Below are 24,952 nucleotides of genomic sequence, written 5' to 3' on the forward strand. Positions count from 1 at the left end.
GAGACCTAATGTAAAAGCCAAAACTGTAAAACTCTTGGGAGAAAACACAGAAAATCTTTTACAACCTGGTATTAATCAAACATTTCTTAGACATTTGCCAGGCACGGTGGCTCACACCTGTAATCCCAGTCTAGCCTGGGCAACAGAGTGAGACTTCATTTCAAAAACAACAACAACAACAACAACAACAAAGATTTCTTAGGTATTACCAAAAAAAAAAAAGGAAGAAAGCAAGCACAGACCACCAAAGAAAATATCGATAAACTACACTTATTCTACAGACCAAGAGAAAACATCTAACAAGAACTTGTATCTAGATATATAAAGATATAAAGAACTATTGTAACTGAATGACAAGAAACAAGTTTTTTAAAGGACAAAAGATTTTACCAGCTATTTCACAAAAGTTATATAAATGTCCGATGAATAAATGAAAATATGAACATCACTGGTAATCAGAAAAATGCAAATTAAAACCACAAGGAGATACCAGTATACACCCAACAGTGTCTGAATTTAAAGAATTATACCAAGTGCTGGCCAGAACGTGGAGCAACTAGAATTTTTTCATACACTGCTAGTGAGTATGGTATAATCACTGAAGAAAATAGTTCTTCAAAGCAATTTCTTACAAAGTTAAGCATAAACTTACCATATAAAACAGCAATTTTACTACTACGTAACCAACCCAGAAAAATCAAAGCCTATTTACACAAAGGCTCACACCTTGAACGCTCATTCACTATAGGCAAAAAACCTGTAAACGCCCCAAATGTCCATGCATGGATAAGCAAATTGTGAGCACATTTATACAACAGAACACTATTCTTTACTGAAAGGAACAAACTAATGAGACACACAATAACATAAGACTCAAAAACATCATGCTATAAAGAGTATATAATGTATAATTCTATTTATTTGAAACTCTAGAGCAGGCAAAACTAATTCATAGTGACTAAAATCAGATCATTAGTTGCCTGGAGATGCGGATGAGGGAGGAGTGACTACAAACAGACACAATGAAACTTTTGAAGTGATGGAGATGTTCTGTACCTTGATTAGAGTAGTAGTTACATGAATGTGTAAATCTGTCAAAACATTAACTTGTACATTTAAAATAAGCACATTTTACTATATGTAAATTACGCCAATAAATATCATTTAATTAAAAAGAAGTAACATTCAGCCATTTGGAAATAGTATCATTCCTCAAAGATATCAATAAAAGACAAATCAACCTAACTACAGGTTTAACCCCTAGGTAATAAATCTTTTATGGTCTTTTATCATTCAATCAATTATGCATTAAGTGCCAACTGTGTGCCAGAAATGACTCCAAGTCTGATGGCACAGGAGTAAACAAAACATAAAATACTTTGCAATTATCAAGCTTTCATCCTGAAAGAAAAAGATCGTAAAAAGTAAAGCAAAATATACAGTAAGTTGGTTTGGGAAAGAGTAAATGAGAAACATAAAGTAGTTGCAGGGAAAGGGACATTTTAAATAAGATGGCCAAAGAAGGTCTCACTAGAGATGCAGCATCTCAAGACACAAGACAGATTAGGGAATAAGTTAAGCAGTCATCTGGGGGATGAGCATTATAGGCAGAGGGAACACCAAGTGCAAAAGCCCCAAGGCCAGCTATTCCAGAAACAATATGGTGGCAAACAGGGATGGGGGATAGTAAATGGAGTCAAAAACTGAGGTATGAATAAAGGGTAGGTAGAGAGTCAAAAAATGAGGTTGCAAAGGGGGCAATATCATTTAAGCCTTATAAGCTACTACAAAGACTTTACCTTTTACATTGAGTGAGAAAGAAAACAAATGAAGCTTTGAAGAATGACAGGATTTAACTTGTTTTAACCTAAATACTCTGGATACTGCATTGAGACCAGACTGGGTTTCAGGTTGTGAGAGGAAGCTGAGAGACCAGTCAAGAGGCTACTAAAATAATCCAAGTAAGAAATGATAGTGGCTTTGGCCAGGTAGTAGTAGAGGGAGTGAAAGGTGATGAGATTCAAATTCTAAATATATTTTCATGGTAGAGTCAACATGAACTACTGACAGATAAACTGTAAATGTGAAAGAAGAAGAGCCAGGGATGACTCCAACATTCTTGGTCTGAGTAACATCAATGGACTTAGATGGTGAAGATTAAAGATGAAACAAGTTTAGGTAAAAAGATCAGCTCAGTTTTAAGTATTTTAAGATTTATATCCTTTAAATATCCATATGGAGATGTCATAAGACAGCTGGATATATGTCTAGAGTTCAGAGAAAAAAAGATTTTTTTTTTTTTTTGGCAAAGTAAATCACTGGATATGATGGTATGTGTGTACGTGAAATTTTTAGGAAATAATCCGTACTTGATTTTAATACATCAGGGCTTCAGCACTGAGACTAATGGATTGTTTGTGTGTTTTCTGATTTACATAAATCCATACAAGTCTGCTAGGCACTTCACACCTTTATTTTTACTTTCACATCTGAAGTACAGCAATATGGATAGATAAGGTGTGTATTTAAGATAATAACATGAACAGACACATTCCTAGAGCCATAGCTATTTAAAAGTGACACTAGCATCAAGATACTCATTCTTATTCTAAAGAGAGCTTTAAAAAACAATCACTTGTTATGAAACTAATTGCTCTGCCAAGTGCTTCTTAGGATATGTAAAAATCATCATCTTCTCTACATTTTACTCTTTTAAATCAGGGAAAGTAATAGACTTTGTGATTAGACTTAGAAGCTCGGTTTTGATGCTTATAACCATCCAGGTTCTAAAGTGAGTAACGTTTCCAACTTGATAATGCACACTACAGCTCATAAAGGAAGACACATTACATATCACTAGAGAACTGCATAGATGACATAAAAATACCAAGATTCAACTGGAATTATAACATGGGCAAGCAAGCTTAATTGATGGTTGAAAGCATTATTTAAAAAGTAAAATTATCATTTTCCAGTGTGAATGAGAATTACCTCTTCTCAGTCGCCCATTTCCATGGCTTTGTTTGTTCCCTCATGCCAGAATGCCTCTCTTCCTACTTGATATCCTTTTGTTCTCTCAAGATCCAGCCCAAAGTTGGCCTCCTCCACAGACTCCTCAGAACCCCAGTGGTATTCACTGTTCTTTCCGAATTCCCATAGTACTGCCATTTACATATTTAGAGCACCTATGTAATTCTGCCACGAATCAATTTTAGCTATTTACACTAAAGCAAATGCTCCCTGAGGACAGAAAACGTCACAGTCATCTCTGCCTTTCATGAAATGCCTAGAACAGTACCTTACATATTCTGTTTAAGCACTCACTAAATGTTTATTCAACTGAACAAAAATCTTACTAAACTAAAAAACTGGTCAAGTGAACCAAACTCAATGGAATATATATATTTTTCTGGATCTCACTTTCCTATCTCTCAACACCCCAGACAAGGCCCATTAATTCTCAGTCACTCTCAAGTGACTTCACAGCAGAGGAGTCATCAATTACAGCAAGCAAAAAGGTGACCCTTCCATCTTGCATAGTTCCCTATTGTGAGAGTTACATTCTTTTTTTTTTGAATAAAAACAGAGTCTCGCTAAGTTGCCCAGGCTGGCCATAGACTCCTGAGCTCAAGTGATCCTCCGGCCTCAGCCTCCCAAAGTGCTGGAATTACAGGCATGTGCCACTGCACCCAGCTGGGAAACACACTCTTAGGCTACCCTCCCATTATCCTGCCCACAGTCCCTTCACATGGCAAGCAGCCCTCCTTGGCAGGATCCATCCAGATAACTCAAGCCTGGTTACCTCCCACCATCACCACTTACACCACAAAAAAAGTCATGCCTTCTTAACCACACAAGATGGACACACGCAGACTCCTCCACCTACTACTCTTTCACTCAACATGCCACCTCAGCTAGCTCCAGTCATTCTCCTCCCCTCCAGGAACAAGTCTATGTTCAAGTGTGCTCCCAACTCACAGAAATGTCATGTGAGATGGTTAGGCTTTGTGTCCCCACCCAAATCTCATTGTAATTGTAATCCCCAGGTGTCAAGGGAGGAACCCAGTGAGAGGTAACTGGATCACGGGGATGGCTTCCCCCATGCTGTTCTCATGATAGTGAGTGAGTTTTCCTGAGATCTGATGGTTTTATAAGTGTTTGGCAAGTTCCTCCTTTGCTCGTCCTTCTCTCTCGCCAGCCACCATGTAAGATGTTGCCTATTTCCCCTTTCGCCACGTCTGTAAGTTTCCTGAGGCCTCCCCAGCCATGTAGAACTGTGAGTCAATTAAACCTCTTTTCTTTATAAATTACCCAGTCTCAGGTATTTCTTTATAGCAGTGTGAAAATGGACTATAATCACGTTTTCTCAAAAACTCTCTGGAAGGTGCCACTGCAGCATAAGGAAACAAGATTCTGCAGCTCATTAAACATCTAGACAAATTACATAATCAATCTATACTTCTGGCAGACAAATCCAAATCCTGGGTTGGAAACAAAAGGTCCATGTGGGGAGAAACAGAGAAATATCACAAAACTAACTCCTCACTAGATTAACAGCTCCATCTGAATGACACTTTTAATCTCTCCTCTAATTTCTCCTATATGTGGGAAACAGGTGTTGTGGGTGAACCAAGTCAATTCTCTTTCACTAAGTCCCACATCCCTCTTTAGAAAGCAGGGTTACTTACTACCCTTTGGTTTCAGCTTTGGAGCTTTAGCAAAAATACTGAAACAAACAACTCCTAGTCATCATTCTATTATCAAAAGTGTATAATCCCCCAACATTTACCACTTACCTATTATGAGACCTCTCATTTTAAGCAACTTAATGTGAAATACAGATTTACAAAAACATGAGGGGGAAAGTACTGACTAAACATATCAAGGAAAAAGAAAAAAGTAGATTCTTCAACTGGTCATACAAATTTTACCGTAAAGATGAATATTATTCATATTTAATTAAATATACATTTTGTGAAGAGTCAACTATTTACAATGGGAAATGTCCACATTAGAATCTAGATTAAAACATGCTACCTGCAAACTGAAAATGAGAAATTCTATGCAACCAACCAGGTCAATAACTGCATATCTACTTATCAATAATTTCATATATACTTAATAATCAATCTTATTATCATTAGGGCTTTTTTAAAAAAATAGATGTATCTTTAAAATATACTAGATTTCAGCTATTACATGAAGAATACTCCTACCGGCTCTCTGGCTTTCTAAGAATCATTTAGTACAAACCAATATTTATTCTCAGTACAAAACACAGACATCTACAAACTCGAACTAACAATGCATGGTAGAAATGGGTATAACCATTTAGGAAAAGTTACACATGTAAAGTTATATTATATACTTATAAAATTAAAACACACCAATCCTATAAAAGAATAATTTCACTCTTAGGTATTTAACCCAGAGAAAATGGAATACATGCTCATAAAATGACTTATAAAAAAATCTGTTTATAGTAATTTGATTTGCAATAGCCAATAAATAGAAAAACAGTCATATGCTCATTAACTGAAGAATGGTAAACAAATTACAATAAAATAAAACACTGCTCAGCAACAAAACAGAATGAACCACTAATACATGCAACAACATGGATTCATCTCAAAAACATTATGTTGAGGAAAAGAAGTCAGATATAAAAGAGTATATATTCTATCATCTCATATATATGAAGCTCAAGAACAGGCTAACCTAATCTATGGAAATAGAAATCAGAACACTGGCTGCCTGTGGGGAGATGAGGAAAGGGAAGGCCTGAAAGAAACAGTGCGTTAAGGGGACCGGGCGCGGTGGCTCATGCCTGTAATCCCAGCACTTTGGGAAGCTAAGGCGGGCAGATCATGAGCTCAGGAGATCGAGACCATCCTGGCTAACACAGTGAAACCCAGTCTCTACTAAAAAATACAAAAAATTAGCCAGGCATGGTGGCGGCCGCCTGTAGTCCCAGGCACTCTGGAGGCTGAAGGCAGGAGAATGGCATGAACCCAAGAGGTGGAGCTTGCAGTGAGCAGAGATAATGCCACTGCACTCCAGTCTGGGTGACAGAGCGAGACTCTGTCTCAAATAAATAAATAAATAAATAAATAAATAAATAAAACGGTGCGTAAGGGAACTTTTAGAGATTATTAAATGTTCTATTTTTTGAATGGGGGATAGTTAACATGGGTGCATACACATGTCAAAATTCACTTAAAAACTGGTTCACTATGGCCGGGCATGGTGGCTCAGGCCTGCAATCTCAGCACTTTGGGAGGCCGAGATGGGAGGGTCACGAGGTCAGGAGATGGAGACCATCCTGGCTAACATGGTGAAACCCTGTCTCCACTAAAAACAACAAAAAAAACTAGCCAGGCGTGGTGGCGGACGCCTGTAGTCACAGGTACTCGGGAGGCTGAGGCAGGAGAATGGCATGAACCCGGGAGGCGGCACTTGCAGTGAGCAGAGATTGCGCCACTGCACTCCAGCCCGGGTGACAGAGCGAGACTCCGTCTCAAAAAAAAAAAAATGGTTCACTTTATTGGATACAAATTATACTCCATAAAGTTAATTTTAATTTTTATGTATTTATTTATTTATTTATTTTGAGACAGGGTCTCACTCTATCGCCCAGGCTGGAGTGCAGTGGAGTGATCTCGGCTCACTGCAACCTCCGCCTCCCGGGTTCAAGGGATCCTTGTGCCCCAGCTTCCCAAGTAGCTGGAATTACAGGCACACACCGCCATCCCCGGCTAATTTTGATATTTTTAATAGAGATGGGGTTTCACCATTTTGGCCAGGCTGGTCTGGAACTCCGACCTCAGGTAATCCACCCGCTTCAGCCTCCCAAAGGGCTGAGATTACAGGCATGAGCATCGCATCCAGTCCATAAAGTTAATTTTTGAAGTCACATCTGATATCTTACTTCTAGACGATGGCAAGGATAGCCAGTTAATGTAAAGTGTAATCTTTTGCCCAAAAGCTGAAAATAATATGGATAATAATCATAACAAACTTACAGCCTAAGTCAGATTCTAAATCACAAATCCAAGTCACCAAGTATCATAAGATATAAGTCCAGCTTACAGAAATACCCACAAATATTCACAGAACAAATAGGAACAATCAGCAGGTCTTTTCTTGGGAAGCCATTATTTGAACTAGCCAGTCACCTTTGACCACCATAAGATAGGAATACAACTTCATATTCAAGATCATTTGTTCCTTCTTATCTAGTATTTTCTCTGTCTCCTGGCAGTCTTTGAGCAGCTCACTCACATATTTCAATAACATCTATTTCTAAATCATTTTTCTGCTCTCTCTTCCCAAGTTGTCTCCCTCTTTGAGTAAAACTTTCTAGGACTATTGTACTTCACTCTTGAATAGCCCTCCTACTTCTTACCTCTGTCCAACTGTCTTATTTGCTTGCCTACCACCTGTTTGCTTTTTTCTTTTCTGTATTTTCAGACAATTAGAAAAGTATTTTTCACTCTAACATTTTGAGTTCATGATTTCATTCATTTTCACCTGTCCTGTCTTCATTACCACATCCCTCACCGAGGTGCCACAGTACTCACATTTAGGCTCCACCGTGACACTATCTATCACCTTGGCTGTGCTCTACTTCCTCCTGGGGGACAAACAGCAAAGCCAAATATCCCATATCATTTTGCTCTATACCTCAAAAAACATAACCAGATCATTTGACTTCAACACCCTACCGCACAGCTGTCTTTTACATTTAAAAATGCTAGCCTAGGCAACATGGCGAGAACTAATCGCTACAGAAACAAAAAAAATTAGCTGGGTGTTATCACATGCCTGTAGTCCCAGCTACTCAGGAGGCTGAGGCGAGAGGACTACTTGGGCCCAGAGGCTGAGGCTGCAGTGAGCCATGTTCACATCTTTGCACTCCAGCCTGGGCAGAGTGAGACCCTATCTCAAAAAAAAAATGCTGCTGCTAAGGCCTTGTTCCTAACCAAATGGTTGAAAGTGTCCTTTCCAAGATGATATTTTGCTACAGAGCTGCATATATCTGCTTGTAAAGCCTGTAAACACTTATAGTTCTCATTTTAATGAGCTTCATGACACCATTATCCAATTATCATCCCTGCATCCCAAAGTTTGGTAGTCAGCTTTGTATCAGATGACTGCTTGAACCAGTCCTCTTTCAAGTACTTTTCTACAGATTCTATTTTGAGTTGATCCAATTCAGCTTATGATATATACCAGTTTCTTTGGTAGCTCATGATCACCTGCCCTCCATATATGAGTTTTGTACCATAGCATCACTTACACCTGAAAGTGCAGCTATACAACACTTTATTAATAATAAAGGCAACCCATTAGATGGTTGAGTTCTAGTGTCCAGATATGTCTGCAAATATGTCACTGCTTCTCAAGGAGGCTCCAATGTCATTCTACAACACCAACACGAAGTTACTCATGTTAAAAGCTGTTAATCTTAAAATCTTCCTACATGTGTGCTGGCCTTTCAGATTTCTTTTCTATTTACTAATAACTTATCAGACAATCACCAGAAAGAAAAGGTCTCTGCACAAAATGAGCCACTAGCTGTAGGATTCTCTATTTCAATTCTTACTCTAAGATTGTGTATACACCATTTAACTTGTTTCCTCATAAGGAAATTTGGATAATTGCACCTGCTTTCAAGATTTTGGAAAGACTTTGAATTTATGCAAAATGTCTTACTCAGTGTCTGGCATACTGGAGACTTTCACTAAACAGTTCATAACGATAACAAGCCACTCTATTCTATTGATATACTTACTCTAGCACCCTTCTCAATCCAAAAATAGAGTGTTCATGTATGATCTTACTATCTATCACAACACATTTAGATCTCATTCTCCCTTTCATACTCCACTCATTTCCCAATGGCTGGAATAGCCTCACTTTCTCCATTCAAAAAATTACCTCTGACTTTCTTTAAAGAAAAGAAGCCTTAACCAGGGATTCTGAGGTTAGAAGGAAGGTTAGAAAGGAACGCATTTAAATAGTCACAGCTATGCTAAAATGAATACAGTAAATTGGTATGCAACAAGATCTTCAAGGTAACAAAAAAAAAAAGAACAATAAAATGAATACAGCAATGTATAGCTACTACACCCTTACCTTACATTAATTTTTCTCCAAAATCTTTTCTGGAGTCCATGAAAGCCAGGATCACTGTCTTCCTCATATCCTATAAATATCATGACTAAATGGGTCCTTTGTAAAACATACTGGAGAAAAAGATAAAACTGATGAATTCTCAAGGCTCTCCAAATCCCAATGTTTTGTCATTTCAGAAAGCAATTTATGAGAACTCACCAGACAAGGGAGTGGAGGAGGATAAAGCTAAATACTCTTTTGACCTGATATAAAACTAGTTTTAAACATCTGGATTTTCTTCTTGATTATATTCAACAAATCAATTAATGGCTCAAGAACCATCTAAAAGATGTATTTTTGCAACTGTGTTCTATAATTCAATTAAATGGCACTATGCACTCTAAAATGAACAACTTTTTATACTCACTTTTATGAGATGGCTCTCAATTTTAATATACACAGGTAAACTTAAAATAACTTCAATCTATCAATCTAGATTTATGTATTCACTGGCATTATTATATTTTGAAAATGGTTTGCCTTGAAAGGAAAAACATAAACTGCAATCTACAGTGTTCTACTCATTGTCCCTTTCCCCTTAGTGAAGGCTTCCAGAAACGCCACAATGGACTTCTTAAATAGAATGGGATATCAATGTTAAAAACCACATATTTCTTTTTTTTTTTTTTTGAGACGGAGTCTCGCTCTGTCTCCCGGGCTAGAGTGCAGTGGCCGGATCCGGGCTCACTGCAAGCTCCGCCTCCCGGGTTTACACCATTCTCCTGCCTCAGCCTCCCGAGTAGCTGGGACTACAGGCGCCCACCACCTCGCCCAGCTAGTTTTTTGTATTTTTTAGTAGAGACGGGATTTCACTGTGTTAGCCAGGATGGTCTCGATCTCCTGACCTCGTGGTCCGCCCGTCTCAACCTCCCAAAGTGCTGGGATTACAGGCTTGAGCCACCGCGCCCGGCAAAAACCACATATTTCTTACTAAATTTACCTTATCTATAAGGTAAAAAGGTGCCTGCTGCTCTATTTAAATAAACACACACACACACGCACACAACTGTGGTCCTTCCTAAAGTGAATTATATTTGAAAAAGGCAAAGCTTTCCAAATATTAACCACAGTAATTCCAAATTCAGTTCTCAAGATAGTTCAATTATGGCACAATAAATGAATGATGGCATTTAATTCAAAATCTCTGAGTTTTAGAATCCAGAACATCCCTTTCATTCCTGATTCAAAAGACTTTAAGGTATTCAAATGCTGCAACACACCTGTCTTTCAGTTACAGGCATTGCTTCAATGAAAAAACAGCTTAAAAACCATGAAATGAAATCAATTCCACATAAAGCTATTGTTAAGATTCTGATCTCTAATCTGACTTGTAAATTAGATGTGTGCAACTTCCACTATCCAGCAACCTGCAGATCTTTTTCCTAGCAGGATGGCGATGTTAGTTGCACTGCACTCTGACCAGAAACATGCAGTGGTGGCAGTGGCACAACGACAAATTGAATTGTATATGCTTTGAATAAAGATTTCAAGGTAAGTCATGAGGGAACCTTTACTGTTTGTTGATGAACTGTATATGCTATATAAAAAGTAATCTATGGTTTACATCTAGACTGTAGAGTTTTTGTTGAATGCTAAGATTTAAAAATGTTAAAGATTCACTGAGGGAAAAAATGGGATTCAACACTGAGAGAATCCACACACCTCATTTCCCAGCACTGCTTTCAAATCCTCTATTACTGGTATAAATAGTATACCAAAAGCAAGGACTCTCAACCAAATAAACATCAGTTTGGTTCAGAGAATACTTTGATGTTCCAGTTTTCTTCTGATTCAATACTTCTAAAAAATAAAAATACATAGGTTTATTTTCAGTTCATACTTGCTTGCCAAATCATTTTAAGTGAATTTAATTTAGTTAATAGGTCCAAAAATATTAATTTATGAATTCAACTGTTCTATGCACACTAATACTGTACAGTATGATATTTCACTATTGAAGAGTCCACTGAAAGGGACATTTTCCTAGGAAATTCCGAGTATAATAGCTTTCTGCAAATAGAAACATTTTACATACTCTAGATGAAGGCAAAATTTCAAGAATCCCCTAAGCAAACACTTTCACACAAAAATCATAGTCCTGCAATCAACCCTTTTAGTCAAAAGATGTTTTTCTTTACTGTATTTCCCTTAGAGTGAGATAACCCAATACTAAAAGGTGATAACTATATGAGTTTCATAAATATAAGATCTTTAAAGCTTGATTACCAAAGCAATTACATTATGGAACGATAATATAATACATATTCCCCAAGTAAAGCTCAAATTTACTTGAACAACACCAACCAATACCACCAAAAAATTTTTTCATTTATATATATATATATATATATATATATATATATATTTTTTTTTTTTTTTTTTGTTAGTCCTGAAGTCCTTGGAATCATAGTAGGGCTTGGTGCCATACTTGTGTCACACTCTGCCAGTCATCCAAAGAATATGCCAAACTTCTTTTTCAACTCCTTTGTCTACCAGTGCATCACTGGACCCAGCAGGCGGCTCACCCAGACAATTTCAGTAACGGATTTTGGCTCTGTGCATAATAGATGGCAATCCTTAGGAAGTATCCAGTTTGTCTTATAGCTGAGAGATTTGAACCTGCTGCAGACGTCACATCTAAATTCTTGGATGGATTTTTATCATCAGTGTCACCTATAAAATAAGACAGTGTCACCAATAGCATAGTCCTAGAAAACATCTATTTCAGCACTGCTAAGCTTTCAGCATCATGACTGATAGTAATTTATTTGCCTGAGAAGAGTCAACAATCTATTGTCTGGGCACTGAGATCCAGCATGCAACCTGTTCTTGTACATCTATGATCTAAGAATGAGTTTATATTTTTAAATGGTTGAAAACAGGTTTTTTAGGACTAATATTTTGTGACATGTGATGATTATATGAAGTTAAATTTCCACTTCCATAAATAAGGCTTTATTGGAACATGGCTATATTCTTTCATTTAGGTATTTTTCTACAGCTGCTTTCAGGCTACAGTGGCCAACTTGAGTAGGTGCAACAGAGTCCATAGGGTCCATAAAGACTAATATAGTTACTGCCTGGTCCTTCCAAGGAGAAGTTTGCAAACTCCTGGCCTAGATTACTTTTTTGGTGAGTAGATAACATGATATCTACTGTACGTTACATGAAGAACCTAAGTGGAAAGACTATAATGTTTCCCCGTCTTACTTCTATGCATTCAACTGAAATTATTTGTTGGGCCAGACCTGTTACTACAATGCAGACAGTTCTAGTCACTCTGGTCTCCCTCTTGGCTCAGTTTTGCCTCAATCCAAGGAGTTAATATTGACTTTGGGCAGGAAAAAGACAAGGAGTTCACCTTCAGGTCAAATTCCAGTTATCCAACATTGGCCTGTTCCATGTCCCCAAACTCTCCTAGTTCTGAATTTCTGCTTTATATCAACCATTCTCTGTAATGGACTTCCTGTACTAGCCATCAGTCTAGTCTGGCAGTATTTCCTGCCAAAGACGTGGGCAAGGGACTGAGTCACAGCATTCTTTGAACTATGCCAGCTGATCATCAGTTCTGTCCCTGCTCTAACAGCCTTCCTGTATGGTGGATTTGTTTTGGGGCCCTGTGAGCAGTCTGCATATTCCAACATTCCTCTTGGCTTCCACTGTTCCTCCTGGTCACGACTGCCCCTGAAGTTCATCACTTTCCTTTTACATTGAAACTTCTGGCCAAAGACTTGTTCAACGTTACCAACTGGCCTGTCTTTTTGTTATCTGAGTTCAGTTCGCATAACAAGAGCCCAAGAAAATTTTATCTATATAGATGGATTTCTCAACTTAGAAACACCCAACTTAAAACATCTCTTACGTTTTAGCATCTGCTACAAAAGAGAATATATCAACCCCCCCAACCAAGTAGTATCCAGAATATCCATTTTTTCCCTCCACCATTGCTACTTGGCCCAAAGTTTCTATACTTGCTTCATCTGAAAGCATTACCTATCACCCACCACCACGTGGGATGCCCAAGATATCTGTGTCTCTTGAGCTTTGCTTCAAAATGCCTCTCTTGCTATCACTAAAGCTTTAACAACTCCGTTTCTGTTGTGAGGGAAAAAGAAGAGTTTCCTGTCACTGCTGGACTGCAACGGAGAAATGTGTTTGGCTACATTTCTAGAAGTCAAAAGTATAATTCCACACAAAAAGATGTTAATTAGTCCATAATGAGGCTGAAACGCTCATACTATTAATGGCACTACAGAACCCATCCGTAATTCATATTACATTGTTGCAGATAGTTATTAATTCACTCATAAATTGTAGATTGACGGTACTAGAAAATAGCTTTAAAAAATGTCAGGACGGATTAGCCTAGTGTATGAACGTCAAAGAAAATTGGTTTCTTGTTTGTTTGTTTGTTTGTCTGTTTGTTTAAGAGACAGAGTCTGACTCTGTCACCCAGGCTGAATGCAGCAGCACAATCATAGCTCACTGCAGCCTCAAATTTCTGGGCTCAAGAAATCCTCCCACTTCAACCTCCTGAGTAGCTGGGACTACAGTGTGTATCACCACACTGGGCTAATTTTTTGTTTTTTAATTTTTTGTAGAGATGGGGTCTGGCTATGTTGACCAGGCTGGACTCGAAATTCCTGGGCTTAAGCAATCCTCCTGCCTGTCCTGCAAAGTTAGAGTCACTACAATCCTGAAGTAATCTGCCATGGTGAACAGCTCTGAAACCACAGGTATATCTCACAACCAACAGAGTGGTATCAACTGTGAATAGGCTGACAAAGAATGACCATTAACCATATCTCAATTTGGTATGGCAACCACGCAGTTAGCATCCATTTTAAAAACAAAAACCTTCTTACCCTCTGAACATTTGGAAAATGGCACAGTAGTCCACCGATATATTCCTATAACCAGAAAAAGAAACTACAGGCATGTTAACTCCATATTCCAAAGGAATATTCAAACAATTAAAACTTTAGAACTGTGTTCATTTGATGAACCTGGCCTTCTTTCCTTAAAGAAACAGTTTTCAATCTCTTTAGTCAGGACCACTTTGTGTTCTTAAAAATTACTGAGTATTCCCAAGAGCTTCTGTTTATGTGGCTTATAATTATCAACATTCACCATATTAGAAATTAAATGAGAAAAAGAGTATTTATCAATTTATTTTAAAACTTAATAAGACAACATATGTAATAAGACAATACATTTTAGGAAAATACAATGTTTTCAAAACAGAAAAAAGCTTTGTGCAAAAAATTATGTTGTTATAAAAGCTTTGCAAATTTTTTTCATGCCTAGCTTAATAGAAAAGAGCTGGACTCTCATGTTGGTGTCTACATTCAATCTGTTGTGCTATGTTGTTTTGATTGAGCTACATGAAAAAAAATGGCCTCACACAAATATGTAGTGAGAGAAAAGGAAGTATACGTATTAATAGCCCATTCAGATAACTGTGGATGTTCTTTTTTGATACTACACCAAAACTTGACAAGTAAGAGTTTCTTAAGGGTTAGTCAAAATATGGAATCTCATACATATGACCTCTTTGTATTCTGTTACTTGCTTTTTGAAAAGATCTTTCACCCATAATTTAGTAACACTGGTCACTTTGAAAATATTGGTTCATTGAGTTATATAGATATTACAAATCTTGACACAATTCGTCATACAACAGCAAAAACTCAACATTCATTAAAATCACCACACATCTCATCAGGAAAATCTTTAAAGTACTGGGAAGCTGACAGTAGCACAGCAGGTAACACAAGTTTTCTAAAATTTTAATTTTCACTTGAAAGTTTGAATTTTATCATTGGCAACAATACTGTCAGTTGTTTTCCTTGAAGTGACAGGCTCACTTTGTTCATTTTCAAGAAAATGACTGCCAAATTTCTAAGTCTGAATAATCACAGTTTGGTATTCATTCTTTCAAGTAAAAATGATGTTTCATGCAAAATTTGGCTAGTTTCACTAGCAACTCAAAAAGAAAAATCACATATGTATTTTTCCTCTAGACAGGCAACATACTCTGGATATGCAGCAGAAATGCTTTTTGCACATTTCCTATCTCATCACACCAAATATTAAAACAAAGTATGTTTAAGGGTCAAAATTTAATAAATCAGCAATTGTTATCACTTCATCAAGGATATTCTTAAGTGAAAGTGGCTTTTTCTCTTTTCTGTGAATGCACAGCTGTGAAGAGTACTATGATTACTAGTACAGTTGGGTCTTACTGTCATTTAATTTCTAGAATGCTTAGTTTCTTCGATCATTGCTTTTACACCAGCAGGGCAAATGTCAAAGCAGTAGAAAAGTCCAAAAGTTAGTGTTACTATGATAATGGTTTTTACCTCATGGACACTCCTGAAAGGGTCTCAGTGATCCCTGGGGATTTGTACACCACAATTTGTGAACTGTCATCTCAAGGAAACACTGAGAGTTATGAATAAGTCACCATCCCCAAATCCATAGTGAATATCCCCCATATAATAAATATACTAAATATGTGTATGAATTCTTGAAATCAAAATTGGTCTAATTTGTTTATATAAATATAAACAACAATAGCAATTAATATTTAGTCAGCACTTATATGTATTATCTCATTTAATCCTCATACTAAACCTATTAGTTAGCTGTATACTTATGCTACAGATAAGGAAACCTGTGATGAAGAAAGGTGAAGTTACTTGTCCAAGGTCACAACAGCAACTAGCAGTATTTGTTGGATTCAGGCATAATCAAGTATTTTGCATACCTTCCTCTTAAGTCTTCACAACCACCTTTTTGTTGTCCTTATTACCCTTTTTTTTTTTTTTTTTTTTTTTTTTTTTGAGACAGAGTCTCACTCTGTTGCCCAGGTTGGAGTGCAAAGGCATGATCTCGGCTCACTGCAACCTCCACTTCCTGGGGTCAAGTGATTCTCCTGCCTCAGCCTCTCAAGTAGCTGGGATTACAGGCGCCCACCACTAGACCTGGCTAATTTTTTTTGTATTTTTAGTAGAGATGGGGTTTCACCATATTAGTCAGGCTGGTCTCGAACTCCTGACCTCAGGTGATCCGCCCACCTCGGCCTCCCAAAGTTCTGGGATTAGAGTCATGAGCCACTGCACCCGGCCTCCTTTATTGTTCTTTACATCTCTATTCTTTAAATCTTCATTACTAGTTTTACAGGCTAAAACTTTGAATCAAATAGGTAAAGTATCCTGCCCAAGGTTACCCAAGTGGAAAGTGATGAATCATCCATATACAAGTCTGTCTGACTGCAGAGTACAATACATACTCTGTCTTGCTATACCACACAGGAGTGTATTATTTGTATATAAATAAACTGATAACTACAAGAGTCTTATATAGTTTTAAAGTCTATTGAGAAAGACTTCTATTTGGAAAGATTTTTACTAATTTGACTACCTCTGTCTTTAAATGCTGTAAAACCTACTTCCTTTCAAAATGATATGCTCTAGATAGTTCATTAATTCACACTACTTGAATATGACAACAGATTAATACAACTAAGTTACAAAAATAATAATAATAATAACACTAAAAAAGACTAATCACCCCACGGGATATGAGAAAACTGAAACTCGGAGCAGTTACTAACTCCCTGCAAAGGCTTGCTGCTCATAAATGGCCCAGAGTCAATATCAATCTAGACTGACTGTGAAACCCAAAGTCTGCAGTCACATTGCCTGCATATATTTAAGAAGGTCTCAGGCAATGACCTAGGAATTGCTCACAAGGTCCGGATACAGAGCTTGCTGATATCATACCCACCTACCCAAGGTAATCAAGGTATGAATCAGCTTGTATCTTAAAGACCAAGAGGTGAAAAAGAAGCTGGTGCACACTGAAAATAAAGAGCCATGTCTTCAGGTGTTCTGAATACAGAAAAAAGTAAATTCACTTATAAGGTGTCAGTACACATCTCTGTGGCTGAAACAAGCTTGCTTCCATTTAAAAAAAACACAAAACAAAAAAAGCCAAGGAGACAATGTCATCACACCTACACAGGCTTTCCACGGATTACACAATAGCTTTCAGATGCCAGGAGCCCAGGAATGCTGCAAACCTTAGTAATTTGCAGCAGATAATCATTTTCCTAAAACTCTAATCAATCCATAAAATTTTCATTTCAAATTAGGATCTATAAAGGCTAGGCATCATGCCCCAACCCTTTGTTTCTATTTTAAGGGCCTACACTGCAAAATAGCTGCTTAATATTTAAACTCAAAGGAGGACAGAGAAGGAATCACAGTTCATCTACCTCAATTCGCTCTTATAACCTGCCGTAACTCAACTTTTAGGAATTATAAACATCTTGAGATTGGACAGAGGAGTGTGGCTTTAATTTCAAACAAGTTGTATTCTTAAGGAGTCCCCACACACGTTTGACAGGAAGGTGACAAAATGGAAGGCTGTGGTGTACCACCTAAAACAGCAGGCAGTACAGGAGAGAGATGAGCAATTACACTCGTCACAGAATACCACACTCTGGATTCCTATGTAGCAAAGAGAAAACAAAACTACAGAGCAACTTCACCTCCCCCATCAATGATTCCTAACATGACCTAAAAGAATCACAATCTCGTAAGCAGCTGACAGATACATAGAAAAAGAAAAAAGAAAAAAAAAAATCAAGATTGAGGTCACGTCCCTTGACATGCATCATTTACACCAAAGATTCTCCCACTTATCTGAATTAATTTCATGTACCTCATTTCATTCAGATAATTGAAGTTTTCCTTTTAGAGTTGTAAAGCGTTTACCTCAACATAATTAGTAACCTGTCCACTTAAAAATACCACTACAAAAATTACCACCCTCTCGCCTCTACACATATACACACACTGTCCCACCATTAAAAGTATAAGATTTTGCCCTTCACAAGAAATTTAATTCAAAAGTCCTCTTTAAAAAATTAGCACAAGAAATTTTACAAAAAAAGTTGTGGTCATTACGTTTTTAATACGGAGTGTTTGCATTACTTGTTAAAGACATGGTAATTTGGGTGTTCAATACATGACTACTGTTCTGAAACCAAATTAAAGGTTTAGACCACTAAAGAGTTTGATGACTTGCCTCAATACAATAACTGGGATCGTATAGAGAACAAAATCAAAGAGGTCTCTCTTTTTTATGAGCAGGCATTTAAGGGCCTTTTAATGAGAATTTACCCTTTAGTATATAATTACTAATGAACAAAAATAGGGCCATTAAACTCACTTCTTCATAATAAAACTAATTGTAAGAAATATAAGATAATATACACATATTAATCAAATTCACGAAAAACTGAAATCTCCAATGCCTTACAAGACAACATAGTGAAAATTATATACCTTTTCTTCTTAATTAAATGTCCTGTCAGGTGACTGATGCCATTTTCTATATGGATATGCCTATAATTTAAAATACAGACTCTCTAGTACTAATGGTGGCAATGAAACATCTAAGTTACTTGAATTAATTTTAAACTTCTATATGAACACTGGCTTCCCACACTGATAACAGAACTTATTGTTGGGAGAAATTGATATCTAATCTATATTTATCACCTGCTATGTGCCAGACACTGTACTGAGTGCTAAGAACACCTCCAGGAACTGGACGGATTCAGTTCCAACCCGGGGGTACACGTGGTCTAGATGTAAAGACAAATAATGACCATGTAGAGGAATGTGTAATAGATACCTATGATGTTTTATATATACCACACAGAGAGAGAGAGATGAGAGAAATAGAGAGGAAGATTCCATGCATGGTTCCTGGCTCATAACTACCACAGCCCTTGATCCAGTCTTTTGCTACAATGTTGGGTGTGTTAGGCCTTAGGGGACAGCCTCTGACCTTCTCCTGCCCCAAGACAGGACTCTTAATGCTTTTCCCAAGCCCCGCCCCCAACCCACAGAATATCCCATTCTACACCCTGGAGGAAGGAATGCTGTCATAAAGCCTCCACAAAAACCCAAAAGAACTGGGTTCAGAGAGATTCCAGATAACTGAACAAAGAGCGGTGCACTCAGAGATCACATGGAAGCTCTGTGCCCCTTCCCCTATGGCCTGCCCCACACGTCTCTTCATCTTAGCCTTTGCAATATCCATTATAATAAACAAGTAAATGTGTTTCCCTGAGTTCTGTCACTCCAGCAAATAGAACCCAACACAGGGTCCTGAGAACCCCAATACCTGATCAAATGAGTGTTCAAACCTAAGAGAAGAAAAAGGCAGGAAATTAAACACTTGAAAATAACGAGCTACCATTGAAACTGCATAAAAATCACTGATTTATGGGAGACACCCTTAACTGTCTCCACTAAGAAAGCAAAGAATCCAACTGCTGGCTAGTCAGGAAAGGCATTCTAACTCATGACTGGATGAATCCAGGGTGTCCTAGAGTCCCTGATGCAAATGAAAAGTTGACTCTCAAAAAGGTTCAAATTATAACAGCCACGGAGCCTAGATCTCAGTATCTAAAGGGTCAGTCTGGTGAGTGTGAGTCCAGAAAACAGCATCACAGGATCTTGGCTCTGCAAGACCATAACCACCTACCTATGGATAAGAATAGATCCTGGCTCCCTAAGGGTAGGGGAGATAGCAAGGAGAGGAGATCAAGCTGTTAGGGTGACTAAACAGGCTTAAGACAAAGTTTCAGTTCCACAAAGGACCTGGAATACAAAAAGAAACCACCCAAGAAATATAAATTCTATGGACTATTTATCACTTACTAAGGAAAGACTGTGGAATTGCTTCTCTGTTTATGTGTGGAATTGCTTCTCCGGTTATTTATTTTATTTTATTTTATTTTATTTTATTTTATTTTATTTTATTTTGGAGATGGAGTCCTGCTCTGTCGCCCAGGCTGGCGTGCGGTGGTGTGATCTCAGCTCACCGCAGCCTCTGCCACCCAGGTTCAAGCGGGTCTCCTGCCTCAGCCTCCAAGTAACTGGGAATACAGGCACGTGCCACCATGCCAGGTTAATTTTTGTATTTTTAGTAGAGATGGGGTTTCACCATGTTGGCCAGGCTGGTCTCGAACTCCTGACCTCAGGTGATCCACCAGCCTTGGCCTCCCAAAGTGCTGGGATTACAGGCATGAGACATCACACCGGCTGTGGTTATTTTTTAAATACTCAAAAAAAATTATCATCTGTTTAAATGACTTGTGTGATCCTACAGAGCACAGGGAAAAAGCACTAGATATTCTTACTAATTGTCTGATTCTATATCCTAACTCCATCTTCAACTATTTTGAAATATTCTAGATACCTCACACACACTTATTTAAGGCGTTTGTCATTATTTCAAAACTCCGTATGAGAAAAGTGCTTTAAAAATGAAAATCTCGCAGGCAAACTGAGTACATCCCAAGGATATGGTGAGACAGCGTACTCTGTGAGCAATGGATGCTCAGGGCACCAGAATAATGCCAGATTCTTCCTGTTGTAGGTGGCAGAGGTCTTAAAATATCTTCGGTCTGAATATAAGAAACTGATCCGGCAGTGAGTAGGCCAGGCAGACTAGGACTGACATCAGAATCAGCAACGATAGATGTGAGCTGATTTGCTTCCTATAAATTAAACACCATCCTACTCTACCGTACAACTGCTTTCAGTAATAATACTAGTAGAAAAAAAAAAAAATGAAAGTAGTTCAAAGATATCCCTATGAAGGCTATTACCTCTATGACTCTACATGTTCAACTAGGAATCAGCCTATGGAATTGGCTCTGCATCTGCTCAGCCCAAATTTTACCCCGGCAATTTAAAGAATGCAGTGTTGGTTTGTACTTTCCAAGAGAAATGCTTGAAAATTTTCCTCAGTTTTTAAAAAAAAATAACCAGGCAGGGCACAGTGGCTCACATCTATAATCCCAGCACTTTGGGAAGCTAAGGCAGGAGATCCAGACCAGCTTGGCCAACATGGTGGAACTCCATCACTACTAAAAATGCAAAAAATATTACCCAGGCGTGGTGATGCATTCCTGCAATCCCAGCTACTCAGGAGGCTGAGGCAGGAGACCACTCGTACCAGGGAGGCGGAGGCTGTACTGAGCTGCAATCACACCACTGCAATCCAGCCTGGGTGACACAGCGAGACTCTGCCTCAAAAAAACTAAAATTAAAAAACAGGCTATTCTGACATAAAAAAAAAAAAAAGAAGAAGAGGTAAGAATACCAGAAAAAGAATACACAGTGTTCTTCATGTAACACCAACAAGAAGCATAATATATCAAATACAACCTAAAACTGTTTAAAATACCATTTGAGACAATTTGCCAAGGTAGTCTGAACTCTGAAAGTCATGTTCCTTACAAAAGTCTATATGCTGAAAAACATCCTTATAAAATAAAACCAAGATTGTAAAATGTGGCCTATGGTAACAATCAAGAGGGTCACTCAATTCATGTTGTCACACTTTGCTCTCGTGGAAACACTGTATTATTTTAGCTCACCTAAGGTGTTCTATTACTAAAGTAATGTTCTTTCCCAATATCAGAGTGACTAACATAAGTTAAAGAACAAAATTCGCACTGTTAATTTCTTCCCCCAATTTTTCTAATCTGACACCTGCTACCTCTTTCAATATTGGAATTCAACCTAACAGAGTTATCTGGTTCAACACAAAAAAGGAACTGAGTTATTTCAAGTTTACTATATCATGATTCAGGACTTCCTGGCACTCTGCTACCTTCAAAAATTTGATAAAGCCCAACAAGATCATAAGCATTTAAAGAGTACCCACTACACTTGAAAATGGGTATACACAGATGAGTAGGACATAGCCGAACTTTCACGAAGCGCCTACCAGGAAAGAGCACACAGGCCAACAAATACTTACTAAATGTCTACACTAAACACTGTGCTCTGGGATGCAAAAAATTCATCTCACCACAGCAAGAACTTCAAGACTCATGCATTTGAGGCCCACTTTGAAATGTGAGATTGGGCATGCTGGAATTAGATTATTACATGTGATAGGATTTCCCTTCCTAAGTGATAGTCATGCATCACATAACATTTCATTCAACAAGACATTGAATATACAACTGTGGTCCCATAAGATTGTAACACCGTATTTTTACTGTACCTCTTCTAAGTTTAGGTATGTTTAGATACAGTATTCAGTACAGTAACATGCTGAACAGAGATGTAGCCCAGGACTAATAAACTATACCATATAGCCTAGTTGTGCAGTAGGTTATACCATGTGCATTTGTGTGAGTACACTCTATGATGCTCCCACAAGTCTCTTCTCGGAACATACCCGTCATTAAATGACACATAACTATATTAAGGTTTATATACACCATAACTCTAAGACTCTTAAAATATCAATCTGCTGGAAGTGACGTAGGCTATCCGAATCAAAAATATGAATCGATTCTTGAAGCGCAAGATAATTACTAATTTGAAAAAACTGGAAAGTAATGTTTAAACTGATAGAATGTAAATACTTCCATGAATAATTTATGGCATTTCAATCTAATGGGTCCAAATCATAAATTAAGGGAAAAAAATTAAATTTAGTTAATTACTTGGCTTTTTAAGATGCCATAATCAAATAAACTTTAGTACAAGAATAGAAGAGGTCTGAATTACCTAGGTAAGTGTTTAGTTAATTAAGACAACTAGTTCTATTTGGCTCCTGCTAAATCTCATCAAGAAACTGCCTTCGATTCTCAATTTCTCTATAAAATAATGAGATTGGATTATACTACTAAAGTCCCTTACACATCGAAAATTCTGTACTTCTGTGATGCATAAGATTAAAACGTCAACACAATTTTCAAATCAAGACTAAAGAAGCCATCTTAACTTTGCAAACGTAATGTTAAAAAATTTACTATTTCCTACCTTATTGCAAGTATCATGTTTCAGATTTTACCTATTCATTGTTTTCAAGTATGTCAAAGAAAGTTTCGTGACCCTCAATACTAAAACTGTTTCATTTAATACAGTACAGGACCCTAAGGAAAATGTATACCAAAAGGGAGTGGGAGCCGAGAAGAATCTAATCCAAATCAGACCTGGAACGCACTAATTAAAATTCAATATTTCACTTGGTATGTGGGTTCCTGCATGAAACTCCTGTCATGGTTAAAGCTTAAGGTCAAACAGGTTAATAGAAGCCAATAGAATGGCTCTATTGAATTGTACTGAACTTCTTTTTCAGCAGCTCCTTTACCTTACCACTATGTTCAGCTTTAAAATCAACTTCAGGGGTAGGCACCAAATAACCAAGGTGAGCCACGGCAGCCGGGGGCTGCAAACTGAAATCCATCTCGTGTGGAAAATCATCATCAACTCACGTTTTCCATTTCAAACTGCGATACAGGTGGAGGAAAAGCTGTAAAAGCCTTCTCTTTGAACCTCACATCACACCGCCTCAAGGTATTAACTTAAGAATCTCAAGATAACCTAATGCAGCAGTTGTCAGAAGACTCTAAAAGTTGTATGTGCGGGAGAAGGCAAAAAAACTACTTCGGGACTAAAGGTTAAATTTCGCTGCTGGATTCCCAAGACTTAAATTCAGAGAATCTTTCCAACTGGACAGAATGGGATTGTCTGGATCCCGATGAAAATGGGAAATTATGTGCTTAATCCTCAAAAGAGGGATTCCGGGATGGGGGGCACAGTGAGGGTCCCCACACTCGGCTGGCAGAGGAGAGTGGGGCGCTGGGGAGGTCTGGTAACTGAGGGCGACCAGAAGCCAGACGCGAAGGTTTCCCTCAGGAAGGCCTGGGGCTCGCACTGCAAGGGGCCAAGCGCCGGGCAGCCTGGTGGTCGGCGAAGCACCCTAGCCAACTCAGGCCAACCCGGGCGCCCGGCCTCCCTTCTCCCGCGCGAGGGCGACGTGCCCCCACCCGTCCTCGTAGGCTGCGCGAGGAGGAAGCCGAGCGCCGGGCTGCGGAAACCAGCACGCACGACGTGTAGGCACCAAGAAAACGCAATTTGAACACGACCAGTTTGCAGAAGGAACAAAACGCCACGGCCTGGACGCCCCATTCCGAGCGCGGTGCGGACGGCGGCGCAGGGAGCGCAGCGCGTGCGCCCGGGAAGCGCGCGGCTCTCAGCTCCGCCTCCCCCACACCCCCCCCCCGCCCCCGGCTCCCCGCGCCGCAGCCGCTGCTGCTGCCCCTCTGGGAACTCCGCGCAGCGCAGCCCCGCGAGGCGGGCGCCGGGGAGGGGAGGGGCCGCGCTCCCCGCCTCCCCGCCGGCCCGCGCGGCTCCCCAGCCCGGAGCCTACTCACCTCCTCCTCCTCCTCCTTGTCTCTCCCTCCTGGCCACCGGCGCGGCCCAGCCGGCGACGCGCTGACGCCGTGCCCCTCCCCCGCGGCCGCCGCGGATGCCGCCGCCCCTCCCGGCCCGCGGCCGCCGCGGCCTCCAGGCGCGTCAGGCGCTGGCCCCGCCCCTCGGCCCGCCCGCGCAATCGAGGCTCCGCCTCTCTGCGGCGCCCGGACTCTGCTGGCTCTAGGTCCGTGAGTCAGCCGCAGCTCCCGCCCGCGCCAGTCGCTCCCCCCCCGGCCCGCGGGCTAGGCTCCTCGCACCTGCCCACTGTCCCCCGGCCTCGCTGTGCTCCCCACCTCCCTGCGCGCCCTTTCCCATTTCGTCAGCACCCTGTCCGCCCCTTCAGCTTTTTCGTACTCTTTCCCCAACCTACTAGTACTGTTCTAAGCTCGCATAGTCACCTTCTCTTTCCTTCTGGAAGGTCTGTGCTGTTCATTAGGTCGACCTGGGATTCCTCCTGCAGTTTTCCA

General features: G+C 39.3%; 1 protein-coding gene across 11 annotated transcripts in view; it reads right to left on the reverse strand.

The window, feature by feature from the left end:
- GTDC1 (glycosyltransferase like domain containing 1) overlaps nt 1–24,576 on the reverse strand; it is a 393,529-nt gene extending 368,953 nt beyond the window's left edge. For 3 of the 11 annotated variants that reach the window (XM_031936424.1, XM_023217484.2, XM_023217482.2), the window contains exon 1: nt 24,446–24,573. The gene's annotated coding sequence lies outside the window, so the exon portion shown is untranslated. Of the gene's footprint in view, nt 1–23,503; nt 24,243–24,445 lie in introns of those variants that run through there. The other 8 variants (XM_023217485.2, XM_023217483.2, XM_023217481.2 and 5 more) reach the window with 7 other exon arrangements.
- Nucleotides 24,577–24,952: the final 376 nt, after the last annotated feature.

This window comes from Piliocolobus tephrosceles, chromosome 11 (assembly GCF_002776525.5).
Source record: "Piliocolobus tephrosceles isolate RC106 chromosome 11, ASM277652v3, whole genome shotgun sequence".
NCBI classification, from domain to species: Eukaryota; Metazoa; Chordata; class Mammalia; order Primates; family Cercopithecidae; genus Piliocolobus; species Piliocolobus tephrosceles.